Below are 25,876 nucleotides of genomic sequence, written 5' to 3'. Positions count from 1 at the left end.
GGGAAAGGGTCAACAAGAAAGACGGTGTGTTATCAACGTGACGTAAAAGTTCCTTCGAGCCGGAATCGAACCAGCGACCTAAGGATTACAGTTTTCTCAACATTTTGTCAATCTACAGTCCTCCGCTCTACCAGCTGAGCTATCGAAGGATACCCCAGCTAAGGTTTTGCCAGCCTTTGATCCTCATTCCTAGCGAGCGGAAGGTGCAGAAAATGAGTGTTTGTCTCTGGGGTTCAAGATGGAAAAGCATGTGTGTGGAGGATGCGGGCATCGATCCCGCTACCTCTCGCATGCTAAGCGAGCGCTCTACCATTTGAGCTAATCCCCCATCTATACACATCTGCGCAAGAGACGCGGGCGGATGAGCGGAACTGCGATGTCAGAGTTAACGATGGAACGCCACACAGTTTCATTGGAATGGAGGACTGTGTATTTTACAACATTTCTTTTGTCTTCACAGAGTGTTGAGCAAGGGGTCAACAAAAAGTAGGAATTTTAGAAAGGTGTGATACAACCGGTAAAAAGTAATCAGACTCCCAAAAGTGGAAGCAGACAAAACGGGTCGCTAGAGGTATTAAGTCAAATACAAAGCACTTTGTCTTCAAACAAAGTAGTGGGCTGCTGCCAATAAGGGTCGCTACTGACTTTAGTTCTTCTCCAATGCCCTAGTAGATGAAATGGAAAGTGGGAGATAGCACTCTTGCCCTTGTTGCTTTTTTTTTGTGCTCTGGACTGAGGTGCAGTGAGGCTAAAAAGGGGGAACTTGATGGCCACTGAGCTATGAAAGGATACCCCACAAGAGTCTTTTTTGGCCTTTGATCCTCAACCCTACCCAGCTGAACTCTGTAACTCTTTCTAGCAAGCTGCCCGACTCCCCTTTTTTAATTGAGTCAGGGTAACAGTAATAGGTAATTACCCTGGCAGGTAGAAGCCCAAAAATGGTTTGCCAGAGATGTGGGCCGTTTTCCACTAAAGCGGTGGAGTAAGGAAGACGCTGTTGTATCATGGGATGCAAACGGGAAAGGGTCAACAAGAAAGACGGTGTGTTATCAACGTGACGTAAAAGTTCCTTCGAGCCGGAATCGAACCAGCGACCTAAGGATTACAGTTTTCTCAACATTTTGTCAATCTACAGTCCTCCGCTCTACCAGCTGAGCTATCGAAGGATACCACAGCTAAGGTTTTGCCAGCCTTTGATCCTCATTCCTAGCGAGCGGAAGGTGCAGAAAATGAGTGTTTGTCTCTGGGGTTCAAGATGGAAAAGCATGTGTGTGGAGGATGCGGGCATCGATCCCGCTACCTCTCGCATGCTAAGCGAGCGCTCTACCATTTGAGCTAATCCCCCATCTATACACATCTGCGCAAGAGACGCGGGCGGATGAGCGGAACTGCGATGTCAGAGTTAACGATGGAACGCCACACAGTTTCATTGGAATGGAGGACTGTGTATTTTACAACATTTCTTTTGTCTTCACAGAGTGTTGAGCAAGGGGTCAACAAAAAGTAGGAATTTTAGAAAGGTGTGATACAACCGGTAAAAAGTAATCAGACTCCCAAAAGTGGAAGCAGACAAAACGGGTCGCTAGAGGTATTAAGTCAAATACAAAGCACTTTGTCTTCAAACAAAGTAGTGGGCTGCTGCCAATAAGGGTCGCTACTGACTTTAGTTCTTCTCCAATGACCTAGTAGATGGAATGGAAAGTGGGAGAAAGCACTCTTGCCCTTGTTGCTTTTTTTGTGTGCTCTGGACTGAGGTGCAGTGAGGCTAAAAAGGGGGAACTTGATGGCCACTGAGCTATGAAAGGATACCCCACAAGAGTCTTTTTTGGCCTTTGATCCTCAACCCTACCCAGCTGAACTCTGTAACTCTTTCTAGCAAGCTGCCCGACTCCCCTTTTTTAATTGAGTCAGGGTAACAGTAATAGGTAAATACCCTGGCAGGTAGAAGCCCAAAAATGGTTTGCCAGAGATGTGGGCCGTTTTCCACTAAAGCGGTGGAGTAAGGAAGACGCTGTTGTATCATGGGATGCAAACGGGAAAGGGTCAACAAGAAAGACGGTGTGTTATCAACGTGACGTAAAAGTTCCTTCGAGCCGGAATCGAACCAGCGACCTAAGGATTACAGTTTTCTCAACATTTTGTCAATCTACAGTCCTCCGCTCTACCAGCTGAGCTATCGAAGGATACCCCAGCTAAGGTTTTGCCAGCCTTTGATCCTCATTCCTAGCGAGCGGAAGGTGCAGAAAATGAGTGTTTGTCTCTGGGGTTCAAGATGGAAAAGCATGTGTGTGGAGGATGCGGGCATCGATCCCGCTACCTCTCGCATGCTAAGCGAGCGCTCTACCATTTGAGCTAATCCCCCATCTATACACATCTGTGCAAGAGACGCGGGCGGATGAGCGGAACTGCGATGTCAGAGTTAACGATGGAACGCCACACAGTTTCATTGGAATGGAGGACTGTGTATTTTACAACATTTCTTTTGTCTTCACAGAGTGTTGAGCAAGGGGTCAACAAAAAGTAGGAATTTTAGAAAGGTGTGATACAACCGGTAAAAAGTAATCAGACTCCCAAAAGTGGAAGCAGACAAAACGGGTCGCTAGAGGTATTAAGTCAAATACAAAGCACTTTGTCTTCAAACAAAGTAGTGGGCTGCTGCCAATAAGGGTCGCTACTGACTTTAGTTCTTCTCCAATGCCCTAGTAGATGAAATGGAAAGTGGGAGATAGCACTCTTGCCCTTGTTGCTTTTTTTTTGTGCTCTGGACTGAGGTGCAGTGAGGCTAAAAAGGGGGAACTTGATGGCCACTGAGCTATGAAAGGATACCCCACAAGAGTCTTTTTTGGCCTTTGATCCTCAACCCTACCCAGCTGAACTCTGTAACTCTTTCTAGCAAGCTGCCCGACTCCCCTTTTTTAATTGAGTCAGGGTAACAGTAATAGGTAATTACCCTGGCAGGTAGAAGCCCAAAAATGGTTTGCCAGAGATGTGGGCCATTTTCCACTAAAGCGGTGGAGTAAGGAAGACGCTGTTGTATCATGGGATGCAAACGGGAAAGGGTCAACAAGAAAGACGGTGTGTTATCAACGTGACGTAAAAGTTCCTTCGAGCCGGAATCGAACCAGCGACCTAAGGATTACAGTTTTCTCAACATTTTGTCAATCTACAGTCCTCCGCTCTACCAGCTGAGCTATCGAAGGATACCCCAGCTAAGGTTTTGCCAGCCTTTGATCCTCATTCCTAGCGAGCGGAAGGTGCAGAAAATGAGTGTTTGTCTCTGGGGTTCAAGATGGAAAAGCATGTGTGTGGAGGATGCGGGCATCGATCCCGCTACCTCTCGCATGCTAAGCGAGCACTCTACCATTTGAGCTAATCCCCCATCTATACACAACTGCGCAAGAGACGCGGGCGGATGAGCGGAACTGCGATGTCAGAGTTAACGATGGAACGCCACACAGTTTCATTGGAATGGAGGACTGTGTATTTTACAACATTTCTTTTGTCTTCACAGAGTGTTGAGCAAGGGGTCAACAAAAAGTAGGAATTTTAGAAAGGTGTGATACAACCGGTAAAAAGTAATCAGACTCCCAAAAGTGGAAGCAGACAAAATGGGTCGCTAGAGGTATTAAGTCAAATACAAAGCACTTTGTCTTCAAACAAAGTAGTGGGCTGCTGCCAATAAGGGTCGCTACTGACTTTAGTTCTTCTCCAATGCCCTAGTAGATGAAATGGAAAGTGGGAGATAGCACTCTTGCCCTTGTTGCTTTTTTTTGTGCTCTGGACTGTGGTGCAGTGAGGCTAAAAAGGGGGAACTTGATGGCCACTGAGCTATGAAAGGATACCCCACAAGAGTCTTTTTTGGCCTTTGATCCTCAACCCTACCCAGCTGAACTCTGTAACTCTTTCTAGCAAGCTGCCCGACTCCCCTTTTTTAATTGAGTCAGGGTAACAGTAATAGGTAATTACCCTGGCAGGTAGAAGCCCAAAAATGGTTTGCCAGAGATGTGGGCTGTTTTCCACTAAAGCGGTGGAGTAAGGAAGACGCTGTTGTATCATGGGATGCAAACGGGAAAGGGTCAACAAGAAAGACGGTGTGTTATCAACGTGACGTAAAAGTTCCTTCGAGCCGGAATCGAACCAGCGACCTAAGGATTACAGTTTTCTCAACATTTTGTCAATCTACAGTCCTCCGCTCTACCAGCTGAGCTATCGAAGGATACCCCAGCTAAGGTTTTGCCAGCCTTTGATCCTCATTCGAGCGAGCGGAAGGTGCAGAAAATGAGTGTTTGTCTCTGGGGTTCAAGATGGAAAAGCATGTGTGTGGAGGATGCGGGCATCGATCCCGTTACCTCTCGCATGCTAAGCGAGCGCTCTACCATTTGAGCTAATCCCCCATCTATACACATCTGCGCAAGAGATGCGGGCGGATGAGCGGAACTGCGATGTCAGAGTTAACGATGGAACGCCACACAGTTTCATTGGAAAGGAGGACTGTGTATTTTACAACATTTCTTTTGTCTTCACAGAGTGTTGAGCAAGGGGTCAACAAAAAGTAGGAATTTTAGAAAGGTGTGATACAACCGGTAAAAAGTAATCAGACTCCCAAAAGTGGAAGCAGACAAAACGGGTCGCTAGAGGTATTAAGTCAAATACAAAGCACTTTGTCTTCAAACAAAGTAGTGGGCTGCTGCCAATAAGGGTCGCTACTGACTTTAGTTCTTCTCCAATGACCTAGTAGATGGAATGGAAAGTGGGAGAAAGCACTCTTGCCCTTGTTGCTTTTTTTTTGTGCTCTGGACTGAGGTGCAGTGAGGCTAAAAAGGGGGAACTTGATGGCCACTGAGCTATGAAAGGATACCCCACAAGAGTCTTTTTTGGCCTTTGATCCTCAACCCTACCCAGCTGAACTCTGTAACTCTTTCTAGCAAGCTGCCCGACTCCCCTTTTTTAATTGAGTCAGGGTAACAGTAATAGGTAATTACCCTGGCAGGTAGAAGCCCAAAAATGGTTTGCCAGAGATGTGGGCCGTTTTCCACTAAAGCGGTGGAGTAAGGAAGACGCTGTTGTATCATGGGATGCAAACGGGAAAGGGTCAACAAGAAAGACGGTGTGTTATCAACGTGACGTAAAAGTTCCTTTGAGCCGGAATCGAACCAGCGACCTAAGGATTACAGTTTTCTCAACATTTTGTCAATCTACAGTCCTCCGCTCTACCAGCTGAGCTATCGAAGGATACCCCAGCTAAGGTTTTGCCAGCCTTTGATCCTCATTCCTAGCGAGCGGAAGGTGCAGAAAATGAGTGTTTGTCTCTGGGGTTCAAGATGGAAAAGCATGTGTGTGGAGGATGCGGGCATCGATCCCGCTACCTCTCGCATGCTAAGCGAGCGCTCTACCATTTGAGCTAATCCCCCATCTATACACATCTGCGCAAGAGACGCGGGCGGATGAGCGGAACTGCGATGTCAGAGTTAACGATGGAACGCCACACAGTTTCATTGGAATGGAGGACTGTGTATTTTACAACATTTCTTTTGTCTTCACAGAGTGTTGAGCAAGGGGTCAACAAAAAGTAGGAATTTTAGAAAGGTGTGATACAACCGGTAAAAAGTAATCAGACTCTCAAAAGTGGAAGCAGACAAAACGGGTCGCTAGAGGTATTAAGTCAAATACAAAGCACTTTGTCTTCAAACAAAGTAGTGGGCTGCTGCCAATAAGGGTCGCTACTGACTTTAGTTCTTCTCCAATGACCTAGTAGATGGAATGGAAAGTGGGAGAAAGCACTCTTGCCCTTGTTGCTTTTTTTTTGTGCTCTGGACTGAGGTGCAGTGAGGCTAAAAAGGGGGAACTTGATGGCCACTGAGCTATGAAAGGATACCCCACAAGAGTCTTTTTTGGCCTTTGATCCTCAACCCTACCCAGCTGAACTCTGTAACTCTTTCTAGCAAGCTGCCCGACTCCCCTTTTTTAATTGAGTCAGGGTAACAGTAATAGGTAATTACCCTGGCAGGTAGAAGCCCAAAAATGGTTTGCCAGAGATGTGGGCCGTTTTCCACTAAAGCGGTGGAGTAAGGAAGACGCTGTTGTATCATGGGATGCAAACGGGAAAGGGTCAACAAGAAAGACGGTGTGTTATCAACGTGACGTAAAAGTTCCTTCGAGCCGGAATCGAACCAGCGACCTAAGGATTACAGTTTTCTCAACATTTTGTCAATCTACAGTCCTCCGCTCTACCAGCTGAGCTATCGAAGGATACCCCAGCTAAGGTTTTGCCAGCCTTTGATCCTCATTCCTAGCGAGCGGAAGGTGCAGAAAATGAGTGTTTGTCTCTGGGGTTCAAGATGGAAAAGCATGTGTGTGGAGGATGCGGGCATCGATCCCGCTACCTCTCGCATGCTAAGCGAGCGCTCTACCATTTGAGCTAATCCCCCATCTATACACTTCTGCGCAAGAGACACGGGCGGATGAGCGGAACTGCGATGTCAGAGTTAACGATGGAACGCCACACAGTTTCATTGGAATGGAGGACTGTGTATTTTACAACATTTCTTTTGTCTTCACAGAGTGTTGAGCAAGGGGTCAACAAAAAGTAGGAATTTTAGAAAGGTGTGATACAACCGGTAAAAAGTAATCAGACTCCCAAAAGTGGAAGCAGACAAAACGGGTCGCTAGAGGTATTAAGTCAAATACAAAGCACTTTGTCTTCAAACAAAGTAGTGGGCTGCTGCCAATAAGGGTCGCTACTGACTTTAGTTCTTCTCCAATGACCTAGTAGATGGAATGGAAAGTGGGAGAAAGCACTCTTGCCCTTGTTGCTTTTTTTTTGTGCTCTGGACTGAGGTGCAGTGAGGCTAAAAAGGGGGAACTTGATGGCCACTGAGCTATGAAAGGATACCCCACAAGAGTCTTTTTTGGCCTTTGATCCTCAACCCTACCCAGCTGAACTCTGTAACTCTTTCTAGCAAGCTGCCCGACTCCCCTTTTTTAATTGAGTCAGGGTAACAGTAATAGGTAATTACCCTGGCAGGTAGAAGCCCAAAAATGGTTTGCCAGAGATGTGGGCCGTTTTCCACTAAAGCGGTGGAGTAAGGAAGACGCTGTTGTATCATGGGATGCAAACGGGAAAGGGTCAACAAGAAAGACGGTGTGTTATCAACGTGACGTAAAAGTTCCTTCGAGCCGGAATCGAACCAGCGACCTAAGGATTACAGTTTTCTCAACATTTTGTCAATCTACAGTCCTCCGCTCTACCAGCTGAGCTATCGAAGGATACCCCAGCTAAGGTTTTGCCAGCCTTTGATCCTCATTCCTAGCGAGCGGAAGGTGCAGAAAATGAGTGTTTGTCTCTGGGGTTCAAGATGGAAAAGCATGTGTGTGGAGGATGCGGGCATCGATCCCGCTACCTCTCGCATGCTAAGCGAGCGCTCTACCATTTGAGCTAATCCCCCATCTATACACATCTGCGCAAGAGACGCGGGCGGATGAGCGGAACTGCGATGTCAGAGTTAACGATGGAACGCCACACAGTTTCATTGGAATGGAGGACTGTGTATTTTACAACATTTCTTTTGTCTTCACAGAGTGTTGAGCAAGGGGTCAACAAAAAGTAGGAATTTTAGAAAGGTGTGATACAACCGGTAAAAAGTAATCAGACTCCCAAAAGTGGAAGCAGACAAAACGGGTCGCTAGAGGTATTAAGTAAAATACAAAGCACTTTGTCTTCAAACAAAGTAGTGGGCTGCTGCCAATAAGGGTCGCTACTGACTTTAGTTCTTCTCCAATGACCTAGTAGATGGAATGGAAAGTGGGAGATAGCACTCTTGCCCTTGTTGCTTTTTTTTTGTGCTCTGGACTGAGGTGCAGTGAGGCTAAAAAGGGGGAACTTGATGGCCACTGAGCTATGAAAGGATTCCCCACAAGAGTCTTTTTTGGCCTTTGATCCTCAACCCTACCCAGCTGAACTCTGTAACTCTTTCTAGCAAGCTGCCCGACTCCCCTTTTTTAATTGAGTCAGGGTAACAGTAATAGGTAATTACCCTGGCAGGTAGAAGCCCAAAAATGGTTTGCCAGAGATGTGGGCCGTTTTCCACTAAAGCGGTGGAGTAAGGAAGACGCTGTTGTATCATGGGATGCAAACGGGAAAGGGTCAACAAGAAAGACGGTGAGTTATCAACGTGACGTAAAAGTTCCTTCGAGCCGGAATCGAACCAGCGACCTAAGGATTACAGTTTTCTCAACATTTTGTCAATCTACAGTCCTCCGCTCTACCAGCTGAGCTATCGAAGGATACCCCAGCTAAGGTTTTGCCAGCCTTTGATCCTCATTCCTAGCGAGCGGAAGGTGCAGAAAATGAGTGTTTGTCTCTGGGGTTCAAGATGGAAAAGCATGTGTGTGGAGGATGCGGGCATCGATCCCGCTACCTCTCGCATGCTAAGCGAGCGCTCTACCATTTGAGCTAATCCCCCATCTATACACATCTGCGCAAGAGACGCGGGCGGATGAGCGGAACTGCGATGTCAGAGTTAACGATGGAACGCCACACAGTTTCATTGGAATGGAGGACTGTGTATTTTACAACATTTCTTTTGTCTTCACAGAGTGTTGAGCAAGGGGTCAACAAAAAGTAGGAATTTTAGAAAGGTGTGATACAACCGGTAAAAAGTAATCAGACTCCCAAAAGTGGAAGCAGACAAAACGGGTCGCTAGAGGTATTAAGTCAAATACAAAGCACTTTGTCTTCAAACAAAGTAGTGGGCTGCTGCCAATAAGGGTCGCTACTGACTTTAGTTCTTCTCCAATGCCCTAGTAGATGAAATGGAAAGTGGGAGATAGCACTCTTGCCCTTGTTGCTTTTTTTTTGTGCTCTGGACTGAGGTGCAGTGAGGCTAAAAAGGGGGAACTTGATGGCCACTGAGCTATGAAAGGATACCCCACAAGAGTCTTTTTTGGCCTTTGATCCTCAACCCTACCCAGCTGAACTCTGTAACTCTTTCTAGCAAGCTGCCCGACTCCCCTTTTTTAATTGAGTCAGGGTAACAGTAATAGGTAATTACCCTGGCAGGTAGAAGCCCAAAAATGGTTTGCCAGAGATGTGGGCCGTTTTCCACTAAAGCGGTGGAGTAAGGAAGACGCTGTTGTATCATGGGATGCAAACGGGAAAGGGTCAACAAGAAAGACGGTGTGTTATCAACGTGACGTAAAAGTTCCTTCGAGCCGGAATCGAACCAGCGACCTAAGGATTACAGTTTTCTCAACATTTTGTCAATCTACAGTCCTCCGCTCTACCAGCTGAGCTATCGAAGGATACCCCAGCTAAGGTTTTGCCAGCCTTTGATCCTCATTCCTAGCGAGCGGAAGGTGCAGAAAATGAGTGTTTGTCTCTGGGGTTCAAGATGGAAAAGCATGTGTGTGGAGGATGCGGGCATCGATCCCACTACCTCTCGCATGCTAAGCGAGCGCTCTACCATTTGAGCTAATCTCCCATCTATACACATCTGCGCAAGAGACGCGGGCGGATGAGCGGAACTGCGATGTCAGAGTTAACGATGGAACGCCACACAGTTTCATTGGAATGGAGGACTGTGTATTTTACAACATTTCTTTTGTCTTCACAGAGTGTTGAGCAAGGGGTCAACAAAAAGTAGGAATTTTAGAAAGGTGTGATACAACCGGTAAAAAGTAATCAGACTCCCAAAAGTGGAAGCAGACAAAACGGGTCGCTAGAGGTATTAAGTCAAATACAAAGCACTTTGTCTTCAAACAAAGTAGTGGGCTGCTGCCAATAAGGGTCGCTACTGACTTTAGTTCTTCTCCAATGCCCTAGTAGATGAAATGGAAAGTGGGAGATAGCACTCTTGCCCTTGTTGCTTTTTTTTTGTGCTCTGGACTGAGGTGCAGTGAGGCTAAAAAGGGGGAACTTGATGGCCACTGAGCTATGAAAGGATACCCCACAAGAGTCTTTTTTGGCCTTTGATCCTCAACCCTACCCAGCTGAACTCTGTAACTCTTTCTAGCAAGCTGCCCGACTCCCCTTTTTTAATTGAGTCAGGGTAACAGTAATAGGTAATTACCCTGGCAGGTAGAAGCCCAAAAATGGTTTGCCAGAGATGTGGGCCGTTTTCCACTAAAGCGGTGGAGTAAGGAAGACGCTGTTGTATCATGGGATGCAAACGGGAAAGGGTCAACAAGAAAGACGGTGTGTTATCAACGTGACGTAAAAGTTCCTTTGAGCCGGAATCGAACCAGCGACCTAAGGATTACAGTTTTCTCAACATTTTGTCAATCTACAGTCCTCCGCTCTACCAGCTGAGCTATCGAAGGATACCCCAGCTAAGGTTTTGCCAGCCTTTGATCCTCATTCCTAGCGAGCGGAAGGTGCAGAAAATGAGTGTTTGTCTCTGGGGTTCAAGATGGAAAAGCATGTGTGTGGAGGATGCGGGCATCGATCCCGCTACCTCTCGCATGCTAAGCGAGCGCTCTACCATTTGAGCTAATCCCCCATCTATACACATCTGCGCAAGAGACGCGGGCGGATGAGCGGAACTGCGATGTCAGAGTTAACGATGGAACGCCACACAGTTTCATTGGAATGGAGGACTGTGTATTTTACAACATTTCTTTTGTCTTCACAGAGTGTTGAGCAAGGGGTCAACAAAAAGTAGGAATTTTAGAAAGGTGTGATACAACCGGTAAAAAGTAATCAGACTCCCAAAAGTGGAAGCAGACAAAACGGGTCGCTAGAGGTATTAAGTCAAATACAAAGCACTTTGTCTTCAAACAAAGTAGTGGGCTGCTGCCAATAAGGGTCGCTACTGACTTTAGTTCTTCTCCAATGACCTAGTAGATGGAATGGAAAGTGGGAGAAAGCACTCTTGCCCTTGTTGCTTTTTTTTGTGCTCTGGACTGAGGTGCAGTGAGGCTAAAAAGGGGGAACTTGATGGCCACTGAGCTATGAAAGGATACCCCACAAGAGTCTTTTTTGGCCTTTGATCCTCAACCCTACCCAGCTGAACTCTGTAACTCTTTCTAGCAAGCTGCCCGACTCCCCTTTTTTAATTGAGTCAGGGTAACAGTAATAGGTAATTACCCTGGCAGGTAGAAGCCCAAAAATGGTTTGCCAGAGATGTGGGCCGTTTTCCACTAAAGCGGTGGAGTAAGGAAGACGCTGTTGTATCATGGGATGCAAACGGGAAAGGGTCAACAAGAAAGACGGTGTGTTATCAACGTGACGTAAAAGTGCCTTCGAGCTGGAATCGAACCAGCGACCTAAGGATTACAGTTTTCTCAACATTTTGTCAATCTACAGTCCTCCGCTCTACCAGCTGAGCTATCGAAGGATACCCCAGCTAAGGTTTTGCCAGCCTTTGATCCTTATTCCTAGCGAGCGGAAGGTGCAGAAAATGAGTGTTTGTCTCTGGGGTTCAAGATGGAAAACCATGTGTGTGGAGGATGCGGGCATCGATCCCGCTACCTCTCGCATGCTAAGCGAGCGCTCTACCATTTGAGCTAATCCCCCATCTATACACATCTGCGCAAGAGACGCGGGCGGATGAGCGGAACTGCGATGTCAGAGTTAACGATGGAACGCCACACAGTTTCATTGGAATGGAGGACTGTGTATTTTACAACATTTCTTTTGTCTTCACAGAGTGTTGAGCAAGGGGTCAACAAAAAGTAGGAATTTTAGAAAGGTGTGATACAACCGGTAAAAAGTAATCAGACTCCCAAAAGTGGAAGCAGACAAAACGGGTCGCTAGAGGTATTAAGTCAAATACAAAGCACTTTGTCTTCAAACAAAGTAGTGGGCTGCTGCCAATAAGGGTCGCTACTGACTTTAGTTCTTCTCCAATGCCCTAGTAGATGAAATGGAAAGTGGGAGATAGCACTCTTGCCCTTGTTGCTTTTTTTTTGTGCTCTGGACTGAGGTGCAGTGAGGCTAAAAAGGGGGAACTTGATGGCCACTGAGCTATGAAAGGATACCCCACAAGAGTCTTTTTTGGCCTTTGATCCTCAACCCTACCCAGCTGAACTCTGTAACTCTTTCTAGCAAGCTGCCCGACTCCCCTTTTTTAATTGAGTCAGGGTAACAGTAATAGGTAATTACCCTGGCAGGTAGAAGCCCAAAAATGGTTTGCCAGAGATGTGGGCCGTTTTCCACTAAAGCGGTGGAGTAAGGAAGACGCTGTTGTATCATGGGATGCAAACGGGAAAGGGTCAACAAGAAAGACGGTGTGTTATCAACGTGACGTAAAAGTTCCTTCGAGCCGGAATCGAACCAGCGACCTAAGGATTACAGTTTTCTCAACATTTTGTCAATCTACAGTCCTCCGCTCTACCAGCTGAGCTATCGAAGGATACCCCAGCTAAGGTTTTGCCAGCCTTTGATCCTCATTCCTAGCGAGCGGAAGGTGCAGAAAATGAGTGTTTGTCTCTGGGGTTCAAGATGGAAAAGCATGTGTGTGGAGGATGCGGGCATCGATCCCGCTACCTCTCACATGCTAAGCGAGCGCTCTACCATTTGAGCTAATCCCCCATCTATACACATCTGCGCAAGAGACGCGGGCGGATGAGCGGAACTGCGATGTCAGAGTTAACGATGGAACGCCACACAGTTTCATTGGAATGGAGGACTGTGTATTTTACAACATTTCTTTTGTCTTCACAGAGTGTTGAGCAAGGGGTCAACAAAAAGTAGGAATTTTAGAAAGGTGTGATACAACCGGTAAAAAGTAATCAGACTCCCAAAAGTGGAAGCAGACAAAACGGGTCGCTAGAGGTATTAAGTCAAATACAAAGCACTTTGTCTTCAAACAAAGTAGTGGGCTGCTGCCAATAAGGGTCGCTACTGACTTTAGTTCTTCTCCAATGACCTAGTAGATGGAATGGAAAGTGGGAGAAAGCACTCTTGCCCTTGTTGCTTTTTTTTTGTGCTCTGGACTGAGGTGCAGTGAGGCTAAAAAGGGGGAACTTGATGGCCACTGAGCTATGAAAGGATACCCCACAAGAGTCTTTTTTGGCCTTTGATCCTCAACCCTACCCAGCTGAACTCTGTAACTCTTTCTAGCAAGCTGCCCGACTCCCCTTTTTTAATTGAGTCAGGGTAACAGTAATAGGTAATTACCCTGGCAGGTAGAAGCCCAAAAATGGTTTGCCAGAGATGTGGGCCGTTTTCCACTAAAGCGGTGGAGTAAGGAAGACGCTGTTGTATCATGGGATGCAAACGGGAAAGGGTCAACAAGAAAGACGGTGTGTTATCAACGTGACGTAAAAGTTCCTTCGAGCCGGAATCAAACCAGCGACCTAAGGATTACAGTTTTCTCAACATTTTGTCAATCTACAGTCCTCCGCTCTACCAGCTGAGCTATCGAAGGATACCCCAGCTAAGGTTTTGCCAGCCTTTGATCCTCATTCCTAGCGAGCGGAAGGTGCAGAAAATGAGTGTTTGTCTCTGGGGTTCAAGATGGAAAAGCATGTGTGTGGAGGATGCGGGCATCGATCCCGCTACCTCTCGCATGCTAAGCGAGCGCTCTACCATTTGAGCTAATCCCCCATCTATACACATCTGCGCAAGAGACGCGGGCGGATGAGCGGAACTGCGATGTCAGAGTTAACGATGGAACGCCACACAGTTTCATTGGAATGGAGGACTGTGTATTTTACAACATTTCTTTTGTCTTCACAGAGTGTTGAGCAAGGGGTCAACAAAAAGTAGGAATTTTAGAAAGGTGTGATACAACCGGTAAAAAGTAATCAGACTCCCAAAAGTGGAAGCAGACAAAACGGGTCGCTAGAGGTATTAAGTCAAATACAAAGCACTTTGTCTTCAAACAAAGTAGTGGGCTGCTGCCAATAAGGGTCGCTACTGACTTTAGTTCTTCTCCAATGACCTAGTAGATGGAATGGAAAGTGGGAGAAAGCACTCTTGCCCTTGTTGCTTTTTTTTGTGCTCTGGACTGAGGTGCAGTGAGGCTAAAAAGGGGGAACTTGATGGCCACTGAGCTATGAAAGGATACCCCACAAGAGTCTTTTTGGGCCTTTGATCCTCAACCCTACCCAGCTGAACTCTGTAACGCTTTCTAGCAAGCTGCCCGACTCCCCTTTTTTAATTGAGTCAGGGTAACAGTAATAGGTAATTACCCTGGCAGGTAGAAGCCCAAAAATGGTTTGCCAGAGATGTGGGCCGTTTTCCACTAAAGCGGTGGAGTAAGGAAGACGCTGTTGTATCATGGGATGCAAACGGGAAAGGGTCAACAAGAAAGACGGTGTGTTATCAACGTGACGTAAAAGTTCCTTCGAGCCGGAATCGAACCAGCGACCTAAGGATTACAGTTTTCTCAACATTTTGTCAATCTACAGTCCTCCGCTCTACCAGCTGAGCTATCGAAGGATACCCCAGCTAAGGTTTTGCCAGCCTTTGATCCTCATTCCTAGCGAGCGGAAGGTGCAGAAAATGAGTGTTTGTCTCTGGGGTTCAAGATGGAAAAGCATGTGTGTGGAGGATGCGGGCATCGATCCCGCTACCTCTCGCATGCTAAGCGAGCGCTCTACCATTTGAGCTAATCCCCCATCTATACACATCTGCGCAAGAGACGCGGGCGGATGAGCGGAACTGCGATGTCAGAGTTAACGATGGAACGCCACACAGTTTCATTGGAATGGAGGACTGTGTATTTTACAACATTTCTTTTGTCTTCACAGAGTGTTGAGCAAGGGGTCAACAAAAAGTAGGAATTTTAGAAAGGTGTGATACAACCGGTAAAAAGTAATCAGACTCCCAAAAGTGGAAGCAGACAAAACGGGTCGCTAGAGGTATTAAGTCAAATACAAAGCACTTTGTCTTCAAACAAAGTAGTGGGCTGCTGCCAATAAGGGTCGCTACTGACTTTAGTTCTTCTCCAATGACCTAGTAGATGGAATGGAAAGTGGGAGAAAGCACTCTTGCCCTTGTTGCTTTTTTTTTGTGCTCTGGACTGAGGTGCAGTGAGGCTAAAAAGGGGGAACTTGATGGCCACTGAGCTATGAAAGGATACCCCACAAGAGTCTTTTTTGGCCTTTGATCCTCAACCCTACCCAGCTGAACTCTGTAACTCTTTCTAGCAAGCTGCCCGACTCCCCTTTTTTAATTGAGTCAGGGTAACAGTAATAGGTAATTACCCTGGCAGGTAGAAGCCCAAAAATGGTTTGCCAGAGATGTGGGCCGTTTTCCACTAAAGCGGTGGAGTAAGGAAGACGCTGTTGTATCATGGGATGCAAACGGGAAAGGGTCAACAAGAAAGACGGTGTGTTATCAACGTGACGTAAAAGTGCCTTCGAGCTGGAATCGTACCAGCGACCTAAGGATTACAGTTTTCTCAACATTTTGTCAATCTACAGTCCTCCGCTCTACCAGCTGAGCTATCGAAGGATACCCCAGCTAAGGTTTTGCCAGCCTTTGATCCTCATTCCTAGCGAGCGGAAGGTGCAGAAAATGAGTGTTTGTCTCTGGGGTTCAAGATGGAAAACCATGTGTGTGGAGGATGCGGGCATCGATCCCGCTACCTCTCGCATGCTAAGCGAGCGCTCTACCATTTGAGCTAATCCCCCATCTATACACATCTGCGCAAGAGACGCGGGCGGATGAGCGGAACTGCGATGTCAGAGTTAACGATGGAACGCCACACAGTTTCATTGGAATGGAGGACTGTGTATTTTACAACATTTCTTTTGTCTTCACAGAGTGTTGAGCAAGGAGTCAACAAAAAGTAGGAATTTTAGAAAGGTGTGATACAACCGGTAAAAAGTAATCAGACTCCCAAAAGTGGAAGCAGACAAAACGGGTCGCTAGAGGTATTAAGTCAAATACAAAGCACTTTGTCTTCAAACAAAGTAGTGGGCTGCTGCCAATAAGGGTCGCTACTGACTTTAGTTCTTCTCCAATGCCCTAGTAGATGAAATGGAAAGTGGGAGATAGCACTCTTGCCCTTGTTGCTTTTTTTGTGTGCTCTGGACTGAGGTGCAGTGAGGCTAAAAAGGGGGAACTTGATGGCCACTGAGCTATGAAAGGATACCCCACAAGAGTCTTTTTTGGCCTTTGATCCTCAACCCTACCCAGCTGAACTCTGTAACTCTTTCTAGCAAGCTGCCCGACTCCCCTTTTTTAATTGAGTCAGGGTAACAGTAATAGGTAATTACCCTGGCAGGTAGAAGCCCAAAAATGGTTTGCCAGAGATGTGGGCCATTTTCCACTAAAGCGGTGGAGTAAGGAAGACGCTGTTGTATCATGGGATGCAAACGGGAAAGGGTCAACAAGAAAGACGGTGTGTTATCAACGTGACGTAAAAGTTCCTTCGAGCCGGAATCAAACCAGCGACCTAAGGATTACAGTTTTCTCAACATTTTGTCAATCTACAGTCCTCCGCTCTACCAGCTGAGCTATCGAAGGATACCCCAGCTAAGGTTTTGCCAGCCTTTGATCCTCATTCCTAGCGAGCGGAAGGTGCAGAAAATGAGTGTTTGTCTCTGGGGTTCAAGATGGAAAAGCATGTGTGTGGAGGATGCGGGCATCAATCCCGCTACCTCTCGCATGCTAAGCGAGCGCTCTACCATTTGAGCTAATCCCCCATCTATACACATCTGCGCAAGAGACGCGGGCGGATGAGCGGAACTGCGATGTCAGAGTTAACGATGGAACGCCACACAGTTTCATTGGAATGGAGGACTGTGTATTTTACAACATTTCTTTTGTCTTCACAGAGTGTTGAGCAAGGGGTCAACAAAAAGTAGGAATTTTAGAAAGGTGTGATACAACCGGTAAAAAGTAATCAGACTCCCAAAAGTGGAAGCAGACAAAACGGGTCGCTAGAGGTATTAAGTCAAATACAAAGCACTTTGTCTTCAAACAAAGTAGTGGGCTGCTGCCAATAAGGGTCGCTACTGACTTTAGTTCTTCTCCAATGACCTAGTAGATGGAATGGAAAGTGGGAGAAAGCACTCTTGCCCTTGTTGCTTTTTTTTTGTGCTCTGGACTGAGGTGCAGTGAGGCTAAAAAGGGGGAACTTGATGGCCACTGAGCTATGAAAGGATACCCCACAAGAGTCTTTTTGGGCCTTTGATCCTCAACCCTACCCAGCTGAACTCTGTAACTCTTTCTAGCAAGCTGCCCGACTCCCCTTTTTTAATTGAGTCAGGGTAACAGTAATAGGTAATTACCCTGGCAGGTAGAAGCCCAAAAATGGTTTGCCAGAGATGTGGGCCGTTTTCCACTAAAGCGGTGGAGTAAGGAAGACGCTGTTGTATCATGGGATGCAAACGGGAAAGGGTCAACAAGAAAGACGGTGTGTTATCAACGTGACGTAAAAGTTCCTTCGAGCCGGAATCGAACCAGCGACCTAAGGATTACAGTTTTCTCAACATTTTGTCAATCTACAGTCCTCCGCTCTACCAGCTGAGCTATCGAAGGATACCCCAGCTAAGGTTTTGCCAGCCTTTGATCCTCATTCCTAGCGGGCGGAAGGTGCAGAAAATGAGTGTTTGTCTCTGGGGTTCAAGATGGAAAAGCATGTGTGTGGAGGATGCGGGCATCGATCCCGCTACCTCTCGCATGCTAAGCGAGCGCTCTACCATTTGAGCTAATCCCCCATCTATACACATCTGCGCAAGAGACGCGGGCGGATGAGCGGAACTGCGATGTCAGAGTTAACGATGGAACGCCACACAGTTTCATTGGAATGGAGGACTGTGTATTTTACAACATTTCTTTTGTCTTCACAGAGTGTTGAGCAAGGGGTCAACAAAAAGTAGGAATTTTAGAAAGGTGTGATACAACCGGTAAAAAGTAATCAGACTCCCAAAAGTGGAAGCAGACAAAACGGGTCGCTAGAGGTATTAAGTCAAATACAAAGCACTTTGTCTTCAAACAAAGTAGTGGGCTGCTGCCAATAAGGGTCGCTACTGACTTTAGTTCTTCTCCAATGACCTAGTAGATGGAATGGAAAGTGGGAGAAAGCACTCTTGCCCTTGTTGCTTTTTTTTTGTGCTCTGGACTGAGGTGCAGTGAGGCTAAAAAGGGGGAACTTGATGGCCACTGAGCTATGAAAGGATACCCCACAAGAGTCTTTTTTGGCCTTTGATCCTCAACCCTACCCAGCTGAACTCTGTAACTCTTTCTAGCAAGCTGCCCGACTCCCCTTTTTTAATTGAGTCAGGGTAACAGTAATAGGTAATTACCCTGGCAGGTAGAAGCCCAAAAATGGTTTGCCAGAGATGTGGGCCGTTTTCCACTAAAGCGGTGGAGTAAGGAAGACGCTGTTGTATCATGGGATGCAAACGGGAAAGGGTCAACAAGAAAGACGGTGTGTTATCAACGTGACGTAAAAGTTCCTTCGAGCCGGAATCAAACCAGCGACCTAAGGATTACAGTTTTCTCAACATTTTGTCAATCTACAGTCCTCCGCTCTACCAGCTGAGCTATCGAAGGATACCCCAGCTAAGGTTTTGCCAGCCTTTGATCCTCATTCCTAGCGAGCGGAAGGTGCAGAAAATGAGTGTTTGTCTCTGGGGTTCAAGATGGAAAAGCATGTGTGTGGAGGATGCGGGCATCGATCCCGCTACCTCTCGCATGCTAAGCGAGCGCTCTACCATTTGAGCTAATCCCCCATCTATACACATCTGCGCAAGAGACGCGGGCGGATGAGCGGAACTGCGATGTCAGAGTTAACGATGGAACGCCACACAGTTTCATTGGAATGGAGGACTGTGTATTTTACAACATTTCTTTTGTCTTCACAGAGTGTTGAGCAAGGGGTCAACAAAAAGTAGGAATTTTAGAAAGGTGTGATACAACCGGTAAAAAGTAATCAGACTCCCAAAAGTGGAAGCAGACAAAACGGGTCGCTAGAGGTATTAAGTCAAATACAAAGCACTTTGTCTTCAAACAAAGTAGTGGGCTGCTGCCAATAAGGGTCGCTACTGACTTTAGTTCTTCTCCAATGACCTAGTAGATGGAATGGAAAGTGGGAGAAAGCACTCTTGCCCTTGTTGCTTTTTTTTTGTGCTCTGGACTGAGGTGCAGTGAGGCTAAAAAGGGGGAACTTGATGGCCACTGAGCTATGAAAGGATACCCCACAAGAGTCTTTTTTGGCCTTTGATCCTCAACCCTACCCAGCTGAACTCTGTAACTCTTTCTAGCAAGCTGCCCGACTCCCCTTTTTTAATTGAGTCAGGGTAACAGTAATAGGTAATTACCCTGGCAGGTAGAAGCCCAAAAATGGTTTGCCAGAGATGTGGGCCGTTTTCCACTAAAGCGGTGGAGTAAGGAAGACGCTGTTGTATCATGGGATGCAAACGGGAAAGGGTCAACAAGAAAGACGGTGTGTTATCAACGTGACGTAAAAGTTCCTTCGAGCCGGAATCGAACCAGCGACCTAAGGATTACAGTTTTCTCAACATTTTGTCAATCTACAGTCCTCCGCTCTACCAGCTGAGCTATCGGAGGATACCCCAGCTAAGGTTTTGCCAGCCTTTGATCCTCATTCCTAGCGAGCGGAAGGTGCAGAAAATGAGTGTTTGTCTCTGGGGTTCAAGATGGAAAAGCATGTGTGTGGAGGATGCAGGCATCGATCCCGCTACCTCTCGCATGCTAAGCGAGCGCTCTACCATTTGAGCTAATCCCCCATCTATACACATCTGCGCAAGAGACGCGGGCGGATGAGCGGAACTGCGATGTCAGAGTTAACGATGGAACGCCACACAGTTTCATTGGAATGGAGGACTGTGTATTTTACAACATTTCTTTTGTCTTCACAGAGTGTTGAGCAAGGGGTCAACAAAAAGTAGGAATTTTAGAAAGGTGTGATACAACCGGTAAAAAGTAATCAGACTCCCAAAAGTGGAAGCAGACAAAACGGGTCGCTAGAGGTATTAAGTCAAATACAAAGCACTTTGTCTTCAAACAAAGTAGTGGGCTGCTGCCAATAAGGGTCGCTACTGACTTTAGTTCTTCTCCAATGACCTAGTAGATGGAATGGAAAGTGGGAGAAAGCACTCTTGCCCTTGTTGCTTTTTTTTTGTGCTCTGGACTGAGGTGCAGTGAGGCTAAAAAGGGGGAACTTGATGGCCACTGAGCTATGAAAGGATACCCCACAAGAGTCTTTTTTGGCCTTTGATCCTCAACCCTACCCAGCTGAACTCTGTAACTCTTTCTAGCAAGCTGCCCGACTCCCCTTTTTTAATTGAGTCAGGGTAACAGTAATAGGTAATTACCCTGGCAGGTAGAAGCCCAAAAATGGTTTGCCAGAGATGTGGGCCGTTTTCCACTAAAGCGGTGGAGTAAGGAAGACGCTGTTGTATCATGGGATGCAAACGGGAAAGGGTCAACAAGAAAGACGGTGTGTTATCAACGTGACGTAAAAGTTCCTTCGAGCCGGAATCAAACCAGCAACCTAAGGATTACAGTTTTCTCAACATTTTGTCAATCTACAGTCCTCCGCTCTACCAGCTGAGCTATCGAAGGATACCCCAGCTAAGGTTTTGCCAGCCTTTGATCCTCATTCCTAGCGAGCGGAAGGTGCAGAAAATGAGTGTTTGTCTCTGGGGTTCAAGATGGAAAAGCATGTGTGTGGAGGATGCGGGCATCGATCCCGCTACCTCTCGCATGCTAAGCGAGCGCTCTACCATTTGAGCTAATCCCCCATCTATACACATCTGCGCAAGAGACGCGGGCGGATGAGCGGAACTGCGATGTCAGAGTTAACGATGGAACGCCACACAGTTTCATTGGAATGGAGGACTGTGTATTTTACAACATTTCTTTTGTCTTCACAGAGTGTTGAGCAAGGGGTCAACAAAAAGTAGGAATTTTAGAAAGGTGTGATACAACCGGTAAAAAGTAATCAGACTCCCAAAAGTGGAAGCAGACAAAACGGGTCGCTAGAGGTATTAAGTCAAATACAAAGCACTTTGTCTTCAAACAAAGTAGTGGGCTGCTGCCAATAAGGGTCGCTACTGACTTTAGTTCTTCTCCAATGACCTAGTAGATGGAATGGAAAGTGGGAGAAAGCACTCTTGCCCTTGTTGCTTTTTTTTTTGTGCTCTGGACTGAGGTGCAGTGAGGCTAAAAAGGGGGAACTTGATGGCCACTGAGCTATGAAAGGATACCCCACAAGAGTCTTTTTTGGCCTTTGATCCTCAACCCTACCCAGCTGAACTCTGTAACTCTTTCTAGCAAGCTGCCCGACTCCCCTTTTTTAATTGAGTCAGGGTAACAGTAATAGGTAATTACCCTGGCAGGTAGAAGCCCAAAAATGGTTTGCCAGAGATGTGGGCCGTTTTCCACTAAAGCGGTGGAGTAAGGAAGACGCTGTTGTATCATGGGATGCAAACGGGAAAGGGTCAACAAGAAAGACGGTGTGTTATCAACGTGACGTAAAAGTTCCTTCGAGCCGGAATCAAACCAGCAACCTAAGGATTACAGTTTTCTCAACATTTTGTCAATCTACAGTCCTCCGCTCTACCAGCTGAGCTATCGAAGGATACCCCAGCTAAGGTTTTGCCAGCCTTTGATCCTCATTCCTAGCGAGCGGAAGGTGCAGAAAATGAGTGTTTGTCTCTGGGGTTCAAGATGGAAAAGCATGTGTGTGGAGGATGCGGGCATCGATCCCGCTACCTCTCGCATGCTAAGCGAGCGCTCTACCATTTGAGCTAATCCCCCATCTATACACATCTGCGCAAGAGACGCGGGCGGATGAGCGGAACTGCGATGTCAGAGTTAACGATGGAACGCCACACAGTTTCATTGGAATGGAGGACTGTGTATTTTACAACATTTCTTTTGTCTTCACAGAGTGTTGAGCAAGGGGTCAACAAAAAGTAGGAATTTTAGAAAGGTGTGATACAACCGGTAAAAAGTAATCAGACTCCCAAAAGTGGAAGCAGACAAAACGGGTCGCTAGAGGTATTAAGTCAAATACAAAGCACTTTGTCTTCAAACAAAGTAGTGGGCTGCTGCCAATAAGGGTCGCTACTGACTTTAGTTCTTCTCCAATGACCTAGTAGATGGAATGGAAAGTGGGAGAAAGCACTCTTGCCCTTGTTGCTTTTTTTTTTGTGCTCTGGACTGAGGTGCAGTGAGGCTAAAAAGGGGGAACTTGATGGCCACTGAGCTATGAAAGGATACCCCACAAGAGTCTTTTTTGGCCTTTGATCCTCAACCCTACCCAGCTGAACTCTGTAACTCTTTCTAGCAAGCTGCCCGACTCCCCTTTTTTAATTGAGTCAGGGTAACAGTAATAGGTAATTACCCTGGCAGGTAGAAGCCCAAAAATGGTTTGCCAGAGATGTGGGCCGTTTTCTACTAAAGCGGTGGAGTAAGGAAGACGCTGTTGTATCATGGGATGCAAACGGGAAAGGGCCAACAAGAAAGACGGTGTGTTATCAACGTGACGTAAAAGTTCCTTCGAGCCGGAATCGAACCAGCGACCTAAGGATTACAGTTTTCTCAACATTTTGTCAATCTACAGTCCTCCGCTCTACCAGCTGAGCTATCGAAGGATACACCAGCTAAGGTTTTGCCAGCCTTTGATCCTCATTCCTAGCGAGCGGAAGGTGCAGAAAATGAGTGTTTGTCTCTGGGGTTCAAGATGGAAAAGCATGCGTGTGGAGGATGCGGGCATCGATCCCGCTACCTCTCGCATGCTAAGCGAGCGCTCTACCATTTGAGCTAATCCCCCATCTACACACATCTGCGCAAGAGACGCGGGCGGATGAGCGGAACTGCGATGTCAGAGTTAACGATGGAACGCCACACAGTTTCATTGGAATGGAGGACTGTGTATTTTACAACATTTCTTTTGTCTTCACAGAGTGTTGAGCAAGGGGTCAACAAAAAGTAGGAATTTTAGAAAGGTGTGATACAACCGGTAAAAAGTAATCAGACTCCCAAAAGTGGAAGCAGACAAAACGGGTCGCTAGAGGTATTAAGTCAAATACAAAGCACTTTGTCTTCAAACAAAGTAGTGGGCTGCTGCCAATAAGGGTCGCTACTGACTTTAGTTCTTCTCCAATGACCTAGTAGATGGAATGGAAAGTGGGAGAAAGCACTCTTGCCCTTGTTGCTTTTTTTTGTGCTCTGGACTGAGGTGCAGTGAGGCTAAAAAGGGGGAACTTGATGGCCACTGAGCTATGAAAGGATACCCCACAAGAGTCTTTTTTGGCCTTTGATCCTCAACCCTACCCAGCTGAACTCTGTAACTCTTTCTAGCAAGCTGCCCGACTCCCCTTTTTTAATTGAGTCAGGGTAACAGTAATAGGTAATTACCCTGGCAGGTAGAAGCCCAAAAATGGTTTGCCAGAGATGTGGGCCGTTTTCCACTAAAGCGGTGGAGTAAGGAAGACGCTGTTGTATCATGGGATGCAAACGGGAAAGGGTCAACAAGAAAGACGGTGTGTTATCAACGTGACGTAAAAGTTCCTTCGAGCCGGAATCGAACCAGCGACCTAAGGATTACAGTTTTCTCAACATTTTGTCAATCTACAGTCCTCCGCTCTACCAGCTGAGCTATCGAAGGATACCCCAGCTAAGGTTTTGCCAGCCTTTGATCCTCATTCCTAGCGAGCGGAAGGTGCAGAAAATGAGTGTTTGTCTCTGGGGTTCAAGATGGAAAAGCATGTGTGTGGAGGATGCGGGCATCGATCCCGCTACCTCTCGCATGCTAAGCGAGCACTCTACCATTTGAGCTAATCCCCCATCTACACACATCTGCGCAAGAGACGCGGGCGGATGAGCGGAACTGCGATGTCAGAGTTAACGATGGAACGCCACACAGTTTCATTGGAATGGAGGACTGTGTATTTTACAACATTTCTTTTGTCTTCACAGAGTGTTGAGCAAGGGGTCAACAAAAAGTGGGAATTTTAGAAAGGTGTGATACAACCGGTAAAAAGTAATCAGACTCCCAAAAGTGGAAGCAGACAAAACGGGTCGCTAGAGGTATTAAGTCAAATACAAAGCACTTTGTCTTCAAACAAAGTAGTGGGCTGCTGCCAATAAGGGTCGCTACTGACTTTAGTTCTTCTCCAATGACCTAGTAGATGGAATGGAAAGTGGGAGAAAGCACTCTTGCCCTTGTTGCTTTTTTTTGTGCTCTGGACTGAGGTGCAGTGAGGCTAAAAAGGGGGAACTTGATGGCCACTGAGCTATGAAAGGATACCCCACAAGAGTCTTTTTTGGCCTTTGATCCTCAACCCTACCCAGCTGAACTCTGTAACTCTTTCTAGCAAGCTGCCCGACTCCCCTTTTTTAATTGAGTCAGGGTAACAGTAATAGGTAATTACCCTGGCAGGTAGAAGCCCAAAAATGGTTTGCCAGAGATGTGGGCCGTTTTCCACTAAAGCGGTGGAGTAAGGAAGACGCTGTTGTATCATGGGATGCAAACGGGAAAGGGTCAACAAGAAAGACGGTGTGTTATCAACGTGACGTAAAAGTTCCTTCGAGCCGGAATCGAACCAGCGACCTAAGGATTACAGTTTTCTCAACATTTTGTCAATCTACAGTCCTCCGCTCTACCAGCTGAGCTATCGAAGGATACCCCAGCTAAGGTTTTGCCAGCCTTTGATCCTCATTCCTAGCGAGCGGAAGGTGCAGAAAATGAGTGTTTGTCTCTGGGGTTCAAGATGGAAAAGCATGTGTGTGGAGGATGCGGGCATCGATCCCGCTACCTCTCGCATGCTAAGCGAGCACTCTACCATTTGAGCTAATCCCCCATCTATACACATCTGCGCAAGAGACGCGGGCGGATGAGCGGAACTGCGATGTCAGAGTTAACGATGGAACGCCACACAGTTTCATTGGAATGGAGGACTGTGTATTTTACAACATTTCTTTTGTCTTCACAGAGTGTTGAGCAAGGGGTCAACAAAAAGTAGGAATTTTAGAAAGGTGTGATACAACCGGTAAAAAGTAATCAGACTCCCAAAAGTGGAAGCAGACAAAACGGGTCGCTAGAGGTATTAAGTCAAATACAAAGCACTTTGTCTTCAAACAAAGTAGTGGGCTGCTGCCAATAAGGGTCGCTACTGACTTTAGTTCTTCTCCAATGACCTAGTAGATGGAATGGAAAGTGGGAGAAAGCACTCTTGCCCTTGTTGCTTTTTTTTTGTGCTCTGGACTGAGGTGCAGTGAGGCTAAAAAGGGGGAACTTGATGGCCACTGAGCTATGAAAGGATACCCCACAAGAGTCTTTTTTGGCCTTTGATCCTCAACCCTACCCAGCTGAACTCTGTAACTCTTTCTAGCAAGCTGCCCGACTCCCCTTTTTTAATTGAGTCAGGGTAACAGTAATAGGTAATTACCCTGGCAGGTAGAAGCCCAAAAATGGTTTGCCAGAGATGTGGGCCGTTTTCCACTAAAGCGGTGGAGTAAGGAAGACGCTGTTGTATCATGGGATGCAAACGGGAAAGGGTCAACAAGAAAGACGGTGTGTTATCAACGTGACGTAAAAGTTCCTTCGAGCCGGAATCGAACCAGCGACCTAAGGATTACAGTTTTCTCAACATTTTGTCAATCTACAGTCCTCCGCTCTACCAGCTGAGCTATCGAAGGATACCCCAGCTAAGGTTTTGCCAGCCTTTGATCCTCATTCCTAGCGAGTGGAAGGTGCAGAAAATGAGTGTTTGTCTCTGGGGTTCAAGATGGAAAAGCATGTGTGTGGAGGATGCGGGCATCGATCCCGCTACCTCTCGCATGCTAAGCGAGCGCTCTACCATTTGAGCTAATCCCCCATCTATACACATCTGCGCAAGAGACGCGGGCGGATGAGCGGAACTGCGATGTCAGAGTTAACGATGGAACGCCACACAGTTTCATTGGAATGGAGGACTGTGTATTTTACAACATTTCTTTTGTCTT

At 46.7% G+C, this 25,876-nt stretch overlaps 43 non-coding genes across 43 annotated transcripts; all 43 read right to left on the bottom strand.

Annotated features, from left to right (window-relative positions):
* Window positions 1-50: 50 nt before the first annotated feature.
* Window positions 51-149, bottom strand: TRNAY-GUA (transfer RNA tyrosine (anticodon GUA)). Its single transcript has 2 exons — window positions 113-149; window positions 51-86 (listed from the first exon to the last, which is right to left on the bottom strand). It is a non-coding gene; the product is annotated as a tRNA-Tyr (tRNA).
* Window positions 150-255: 106 nt separating this feature from the next.
* Window positions 256-328, bottom strand: TRNAA-AGC (transfer RNA alanine (anticodon AGC)). Its single transcript has one exon. It is a non-coding gene; the product is annotated as a tRNA-Ala (tRNA).
* Window positions 329-1,067: 739 nt separating this feature from the next.
* TRNAY-GUA (transfer RNA tyrosine (anticodon GUA)) lies at window positions 1,068-1,166 on the bottom strand. The gene is made up of 2 exons: window positions 1,130-1,166; window positions 1,068-1,103 (listed from the first exon to the last, which is right to left on the bottom strand). It is a non-coding gene; the product is annotated as a tRNA-Tyr (tRNA).
* A 106-nt stretch (window positions 1,167-1,272) lies between these two features.
* TRNAA-AGC (transfer RNA alanine (anticodon AGC)) lies at window positions 1,273-1,345 on the bottom strand. Its single transcript has one exon. It is a non-coding gene; the product is annotated as a tRNA-Ala (tRNA).
* A 739-nt stretch (window positions 1,346-2,084) lies between these two features.
* Window positions 2,085-2,183, bottom strand: TRNAY-GUA (transfer RNA tyrosine (anticodon GUA)). The gene is made up of 2 exons: window positions 2,147-2,183; window positions 2,085-2,120 (listed from the first exon to the last, which is right to left on the bottom strand). It is a non-coding gene; the product is annotated as a tRNA-Tyr (tRNA).
* Window positions 2,184-2,289: 106 nt separating this feature from the next.
* Window positions 2,290-2,362, bottom strand: TRNAA-AGC (transfer RNA alanine (anticodon AGC)). Its single transcript has one exon. It is a non-coding gene; the product is annotated as a tRNA-Ala (tRNA).
* Window positions 2,363-3,101: 739 nt separating this feature from the next.
* Window positions 3,102-3,200, bottom strand: TRNAY-GUA (transfer RNA tyrosine (anticodon GUA)). Its single transcript has 2 exons — window positions 3,164-3,200; window positions 3,102-3,137 (listed from the first exon to the last, which is right to left on the bottom strand). It is a non-coding gene; the product is annotated as a tRNA-Tyr (tRNA).
* A 106-nt stretch (window positions 3,201-3,306) lies between these two features.
* Window positions 3,307-3,379, bottom strand: TRNAA-AGC (transfer RNA alanine (anticodon AGC)). The gene has a single exon. It is a non-coding gene; the product is annotated as a tRNA-Ala (tRNA).
* Window positions 3,380-4,117: 738 nt separating this feature from the next.
* On the bottom strand, window positions 4,118-4,216 carry TRNAY-GUA (transfer RNA tyrosine (anticodon GUA)). Its single transcript has 2 exons — window positions 4,180-4,216; window positions 4,118-4,153 (listed from the first exon to the last, which is right to left on the bottom strand). It is a non-coding gene; the product is annotated as a tRNA-Tyr (tRNA).
* Window positions 4,217-5,338: 1,122 nt separating this feature from the next.
* Window positions 5,339-5,411, bottom strand: TRNAA-AGC (transfer RNA alanine (anticodon AGC)). The gene has a single exon. It is a non-coding gene; the product is annotated as a tRNA-Ala (tRNA).
* Window positions 5,412-6,150: 739 nt separating this feature from the next.
* Window positions 6,151-6,249, bottom strand: TRNAY-GUA (transfer RNA tyrosine (anticodon GUA)). Its single transcript has 2 exons — window positions 6,213-6,249; window positions 6,151-6,186 (listed from the first exon to the last, which is right to left on the bottom strand). It is a non-coding gene; the product is annotated as a tRNA-Tyr (tRNA).
* Window positions 6,250-6,355: 106 nt separating this feature from the next.
* On the bottom strand, window positions 6,356-6,428 carry TRNAA-AGC (transfer RNA alanine (anticodon AGC)). Its single transcript has one exon. It is a non-coding gene; the product is annotated as a tRNA-Ala (tRNA).
* A 739-nt stretch (window positions 6,429-7,167) lies between these two features.
* Window positions 7,168-7,266, bottom strand: TRNAY-GUA (transfer RNA tyrosine (anticodon GUA)). Its single transcript has 2 exons — window positions 7,230-7,266; window positions 7,168-7,203 (listed from the first exon to the last, which is right to left on the bottom strand). It is a non-coding gene; the product is annotated as a tRNA-Tyr (tRNA).
* Window positions 7,267-7,372: 106 nt separating this feature from the next.
* On the bottom strand, window positions 7,373-7,445 carry TRNAA-AGC (transfer RNA alanine (anticodon AGC)). The gene has a single exon. It is a non-coding gene; the product is annotated as a tRNA-Ala (tRNA).
* A 739-nt stretch (window positions 7,446-8,184) lies between these two features.
* On the bottom strand, window positions 8,185-8,283 carry TRNAY-GUA (transfer RNA tyrosine (anticodon GUA)). Its single transcript has 2 exons — window positions 8,247-8,283; window positions 8,185-8,220 (listed from the first exon to the last, which is right to left on the bottom strand). It is a non-coding gene; the product is annotated as a tRNA-Tyr (tRNA).
* A 106-nt stretch (window positions 8,284-8,389) lies between these two features.
* TRNAA-AGC (transfer RNA alanine (anticodon AGC)) lies at window positions 8,390-8,462 on the bottom strand. Its single transcript has one exon. It is a non-coding gene; the product is annotated as a tRNA-Ala (tRNA).
* A 739-nt stretch (window positions 8,463-9,201) lies between these two features.
* On the bottom strand, window positions 9,202-9,300 carry TRNAY-GUA (transfer RNA tyrosine (anticodon GUA)). The gene is made up of 2 exons: window positions 9,264-9,300; window positions 9,202-9,237 (listed from the first exon to the last, which is right to left on the bottom strand). It is a non-coding gene; the product is annotated as a tRNA-Tyr (tRNA).
* A 1,123-nt stretch (window positions 9,301-10,423) lies between these two features.
* Window positions 10,424-10,496, bottom strand: TRNAA-AGC (transfer RNA alanine (anticodon AGC)). The gene has a single exon. It is a non-coding gene; the product is annotated as a tRNA-Ala (tRNA).
* A 738-nt stretch (window positions 10,497-11,234) lies between these two features.
* TRNAY-GUA (transfer RNA tyrosine (anticodon GUA)) lies at window positions 11,235-11,333 on the bottom strand. Its single transcript has 2 exons — window positions 11,297-11,333; window positions 11,235-11,270 (listed from the first exon to the last, which is right to left on the bottom strand). It is a non-coding gene; the product is annotated as a tRNA-Tyr (tRNA).
* Window positions 11,334-11,439: 106 nt separating this feature from the next.
* On the bottom strand, window positions 11,440-11,512 carry TRNAA-AGC (transfer RNA alanine (anticodon AGC)). The gene has a single exon. It is a non-coding gene; the product is annotated as a tRNA-Ala (tRNA).
* A 739-nt stretch (window positions 11,513-12,251) lies between these two features.
* On the bottom strand, window positions 12,252-12,350 carry TRNAY-GUA (transfer RNA tyrosine (anticodon GUA)). Its single transcript has 2 exons — window positions 12,314-12,350; window positions 12,252-12,287 (listed from the first exon to the last, which is right to left on the bottom strand). It is a non-coding gene; the product is annotated as a tRNA-Tyr (tRNA).
* A 106-nt stretch (window positions 12,351-12,456) lies between these two features.
* TRNAA-AGC (transfer RNA alanine (anticodon AGC)) lies at window positions 12,457-12,529 on the bottom strand. The gene has a single exon. It is a non-coding gene; the product is annotated as a tRNA-Ala (tRNA).
* A 739-nt stretch (window positions 12,530-13,268) lies between these two features.
* TRNAY-GUA (transfer RNA tyrosine (anticodon GUA)) lies at window positions 13,269-13,367 on the bottom strand. The gene is made up of 2 exons: window positions 13,331-13,367; window positions 13,269-13,304 (listed from the first exon to the last, which is right to left on the bottom strand). It is a non-coding gene; the product is annotated as a tRNA-Tyr (tRNA).
* Window positions 13,368-13,473: 106 nt separating this feature from the next.
* TRNAA-AGC (transfer RNA alanine (anticodon AGC)) lies at window positions 13,474-13,546 on the bottom strand. Its single transcript has one exon. It is a non-coding gene; the product is annotated as a tRNA-Ala (tRNA).
* A 738-nt stretch (window positions 13,547-14,284) lies between these two features.
* TRNAY-GUA (transfer RNA tyrosine (anticodon GUA)) lies at window positions 14,285-14,383 on the bottom strand. Its single transcript has 2 exons — window positions 14,347-14,383; window positions 14,285-14,320 (listed from the first exon to the last, which is right to left on the bottom strand). It is a non-coding gene; the product is annotated as a tRNA-Tyr (tRNA).
* A 106-nt stretch (window positions 14,384-14,489) lies between these two features.
* On the bottom strand, window positions 14,490-14,562 carry TRNAA-AGC (transfer RNA alanine (anticodon AGC)). Its single transcript has one exon. It is a non-coding gene; the product is annotated as a tRNA-Ala (tRNA).
* A 944-nt stretch (window positions 14,563-15,506) lies between these two features.
* TRNAA-AGC (transfer RNA alanine (anticodon AGC)) lies at window positions 15,507-15,579 on the bottom strand. Its single transcript has one exon. It is a non-coding gene; the product is annotated as a tRNA-Ala (tRNA).
* A 739-nt stretch (window positions 15,580-16,318) lies between these two features.
* Window positions 16,319-16,417, bottom strand: TRNAY-GUA (transfer RNA tyrosine (anticodon GUA)). Its single transcript has 2 exons — window positions 16,381-16,417; window positions 16,319-16,354 (listed from the first exon to the last, which is right to left on the bottom strand). It is a non-coding gene; the product is annotated as a tRNA-Tyr (tRNA).
* Window positions 16,418-17,335: 918 nt separating this feature from the next.
* TRNAY-GUA (transfer RNA tyrosine (anticodon GUA)) lies at window positions 17,336-17,434 on the bottom strand. Its single transcript has 2 exons — window positions 17,398-17,434; window positions 17,336-17,371 (listed from the first exon to the last, which is right to left on the bottom strand). It is a non-coding gene; the product is annotated as a tRNA-Tyr (tRNA).
* Window positions 17,435-17,540: 106 nt separating this feature from the next.
* On the bottom strand, window positions 17,541-17,613 carry TRNAA-AGC (transfer RNA alanine (anticodon AGC)). The gene has a single exon. It is a non-coding gene; the product is annotated as a tRNA-Ala (tRNA).
* A 739-nt stretch (window positions 17,614-18,352) lies between these two features.
* On the bottom strand, window positions 18,353-18,451 carry TRNAY-GUA (transfer RNA tyrosine (anticodon GUA)). Its single transcript has 2 exons — window positions 18,415-18,451; window positions 18,353-18,388 (listed from the first exon to the last, which is right to left on the bottom strand). It is a non-coding gene; the product is annotated as a tRNA-Tyr (tRNA).
* A 106-nt stretch (window positions 18,452-18,557) lies between these two features.
* On the bottom strand, window positions 18,558-18,630 carry TRNAA-AGC (transfer RNA alanine (anticodon AGC)). The gene has a single exon. It is a non-coding gene; the product is annotated as a tRNA-Ala (tRNA).
* Window positions 18,631-19,369: 739 nt separating this feature from the next.
* TRNAY-GUA (transfer RNA tyrosine (anticodon GUA)) lies at window positions 19,370-19,468 on the bottom strand. The gene is made up of 2 exons: window positions 19,432-19,468; window positions 19,370-19,405 (listed from the first exon to the last, which is right to left on the bottom strand). It is a non-coding gene; the product is annotated as a tRNA-Tyr (tRNA).
* Window positions 19,469-20,591: 1,123 nt separating this feature from the next.
* TRNAA-AGC (transfer RNA alanine (anticodon AGC)) lies at window positions 20,592-20,664 on the bottom strand. The gene has a single exon. It is a non-coding gene; the product is annotated as a tRNA-Ala (tRNA).
* A 945-nt stretch (window positions 20,665-21,609) lies between these two features.
* TRNAA-AGC (transfer RNA alanine (anticodon AGC)) lies at window positions 21,610-21,682 on the bottom strand. The gene has a single exon. It is a non-coding gene; the product is annotated as a tRNA-Ala (tRNA).
* Window positions 21,683-22,422: 740 nt separating this feature from the next.
* TRNAY-GUA (transfer RNA tyrosine (anticodon GUA)) lies at window positions 22,423-22,521 on the bottom strand. The gene is made up of 2 exons: window positions 22,485-22,521; window positions 22,423-22,458 (listed from the first exon to the last, which is right to left on the bottom strand). It is a non-coding gene; the product is annotated as a tRNA-Tyr (tRNA).
* Window positions 22,522-22,627: 106 nt separating this feature from the next.
* TRNAA-AGC (transfer RNA alanine (anticodon AGC)) lies at window positions 22,628-22,700 on the bottom strand. The gene has a single exon. It is a non-coding gene; the product is annotated as a tRNA-Ala (tRNA).
* A 738-nt stretch (window positions 22,701-23,438) lies between these two features.
* TRNAY-GUA (transfer RNA tyrosine (anticodon GUA)) lies at window positions 23,439-23,537 on the bottom strand. Its single transcript has 2 exons — window positions 23,501-23,537; window positions 23,439-23,474 (listed from the first exon to the last, which is right to left on the bottom strand). It is a non-coding gene; the product is annotated as a tRNA-Tyr (tRNA).
* A 106-nt stretch (window positions 23,538-23,643) lies between these two features.
* On the bottom strand, window positions 23,644-23,716 carry TRNAA-AGC (transfer RNA alanine (anticodon AGC)). Its single transcript has one exon. It is a non-coding gene; the product is annotated as a tRNA-Ala (tRNA).
* Window positions 23,717-24,454: 738 nt separating this feature from the next.
* TRNAY-GUA (transfer RNA tyrosine (anticodon GUA)) lies at window positions 24,455-24,553 on the bottom strand. Its single transcript has 2 exons — window positions 24,517-24,553; window positions 24,455-24,490 (listed from the first exon to the last, which is right to left on the bottom strand). It is a non-coding gene; the product is annotated as a tRNA-Tyr (tRNA).
* Window positions 24,554-24,659: 106 nt separating this feature from the next.
* On the bottom strand, window positions 24,660-24,732 carry TRNAA-AGC (transfer RNA alanine (anticodon AGC)). The gene has a single exon. It is a non-coding gene; the product is annotated as a tRNA-Ala (tRNA).
* Window positions 24,733-25,471: 739 nt separating this feature from the next.
* TRNAY-GUA (transfer RNA tyrosine (anticodon GUA)) lies at window positions 25,472-25,570 on the bottom strand. The gene is made up of 2 exons: window positions 25,534-25,570; window positions 25,472-25,507 (listed from the first exon to the last, which is right to left on the bottom strand). It is a non-coding gene; the product is annotated as a tRNA-Tyr (tRNA).
* Window positions 25,571-25,676: 106 nt separating this feature from the next.
* On the bottom strand, window positions 25,677-25,749 carry TRNAA-AGC (transfer RNA alanine (anticodon AGC)). The gene has a single exon. It is a non-coding gene; the product is annotated as a tRNA-Ala (tRNA).
* Window positions 25,750-25,876: the final 127 nt, after the last annotated feature.

Source organism: Hyperolius riggenbachi, chromosome 4 (assembly GCF_040937935.1).
Source record: "Hyperolius riggenbachi isolate aHypRig1 chromosome 4, aHypRig1.pri, whole genome shotgun sequence".
NCBI classification, from domain to species: domain Eukaryota; kingdom Metazoa; phylum Chordata; class Amphibia; order Anura; family Hyperoliidae; genus Hyperolius; species Hyperolius riggenbachi.
This window is presented reverse-complemented; position numbering and strand designations above follow the sequence as displayed.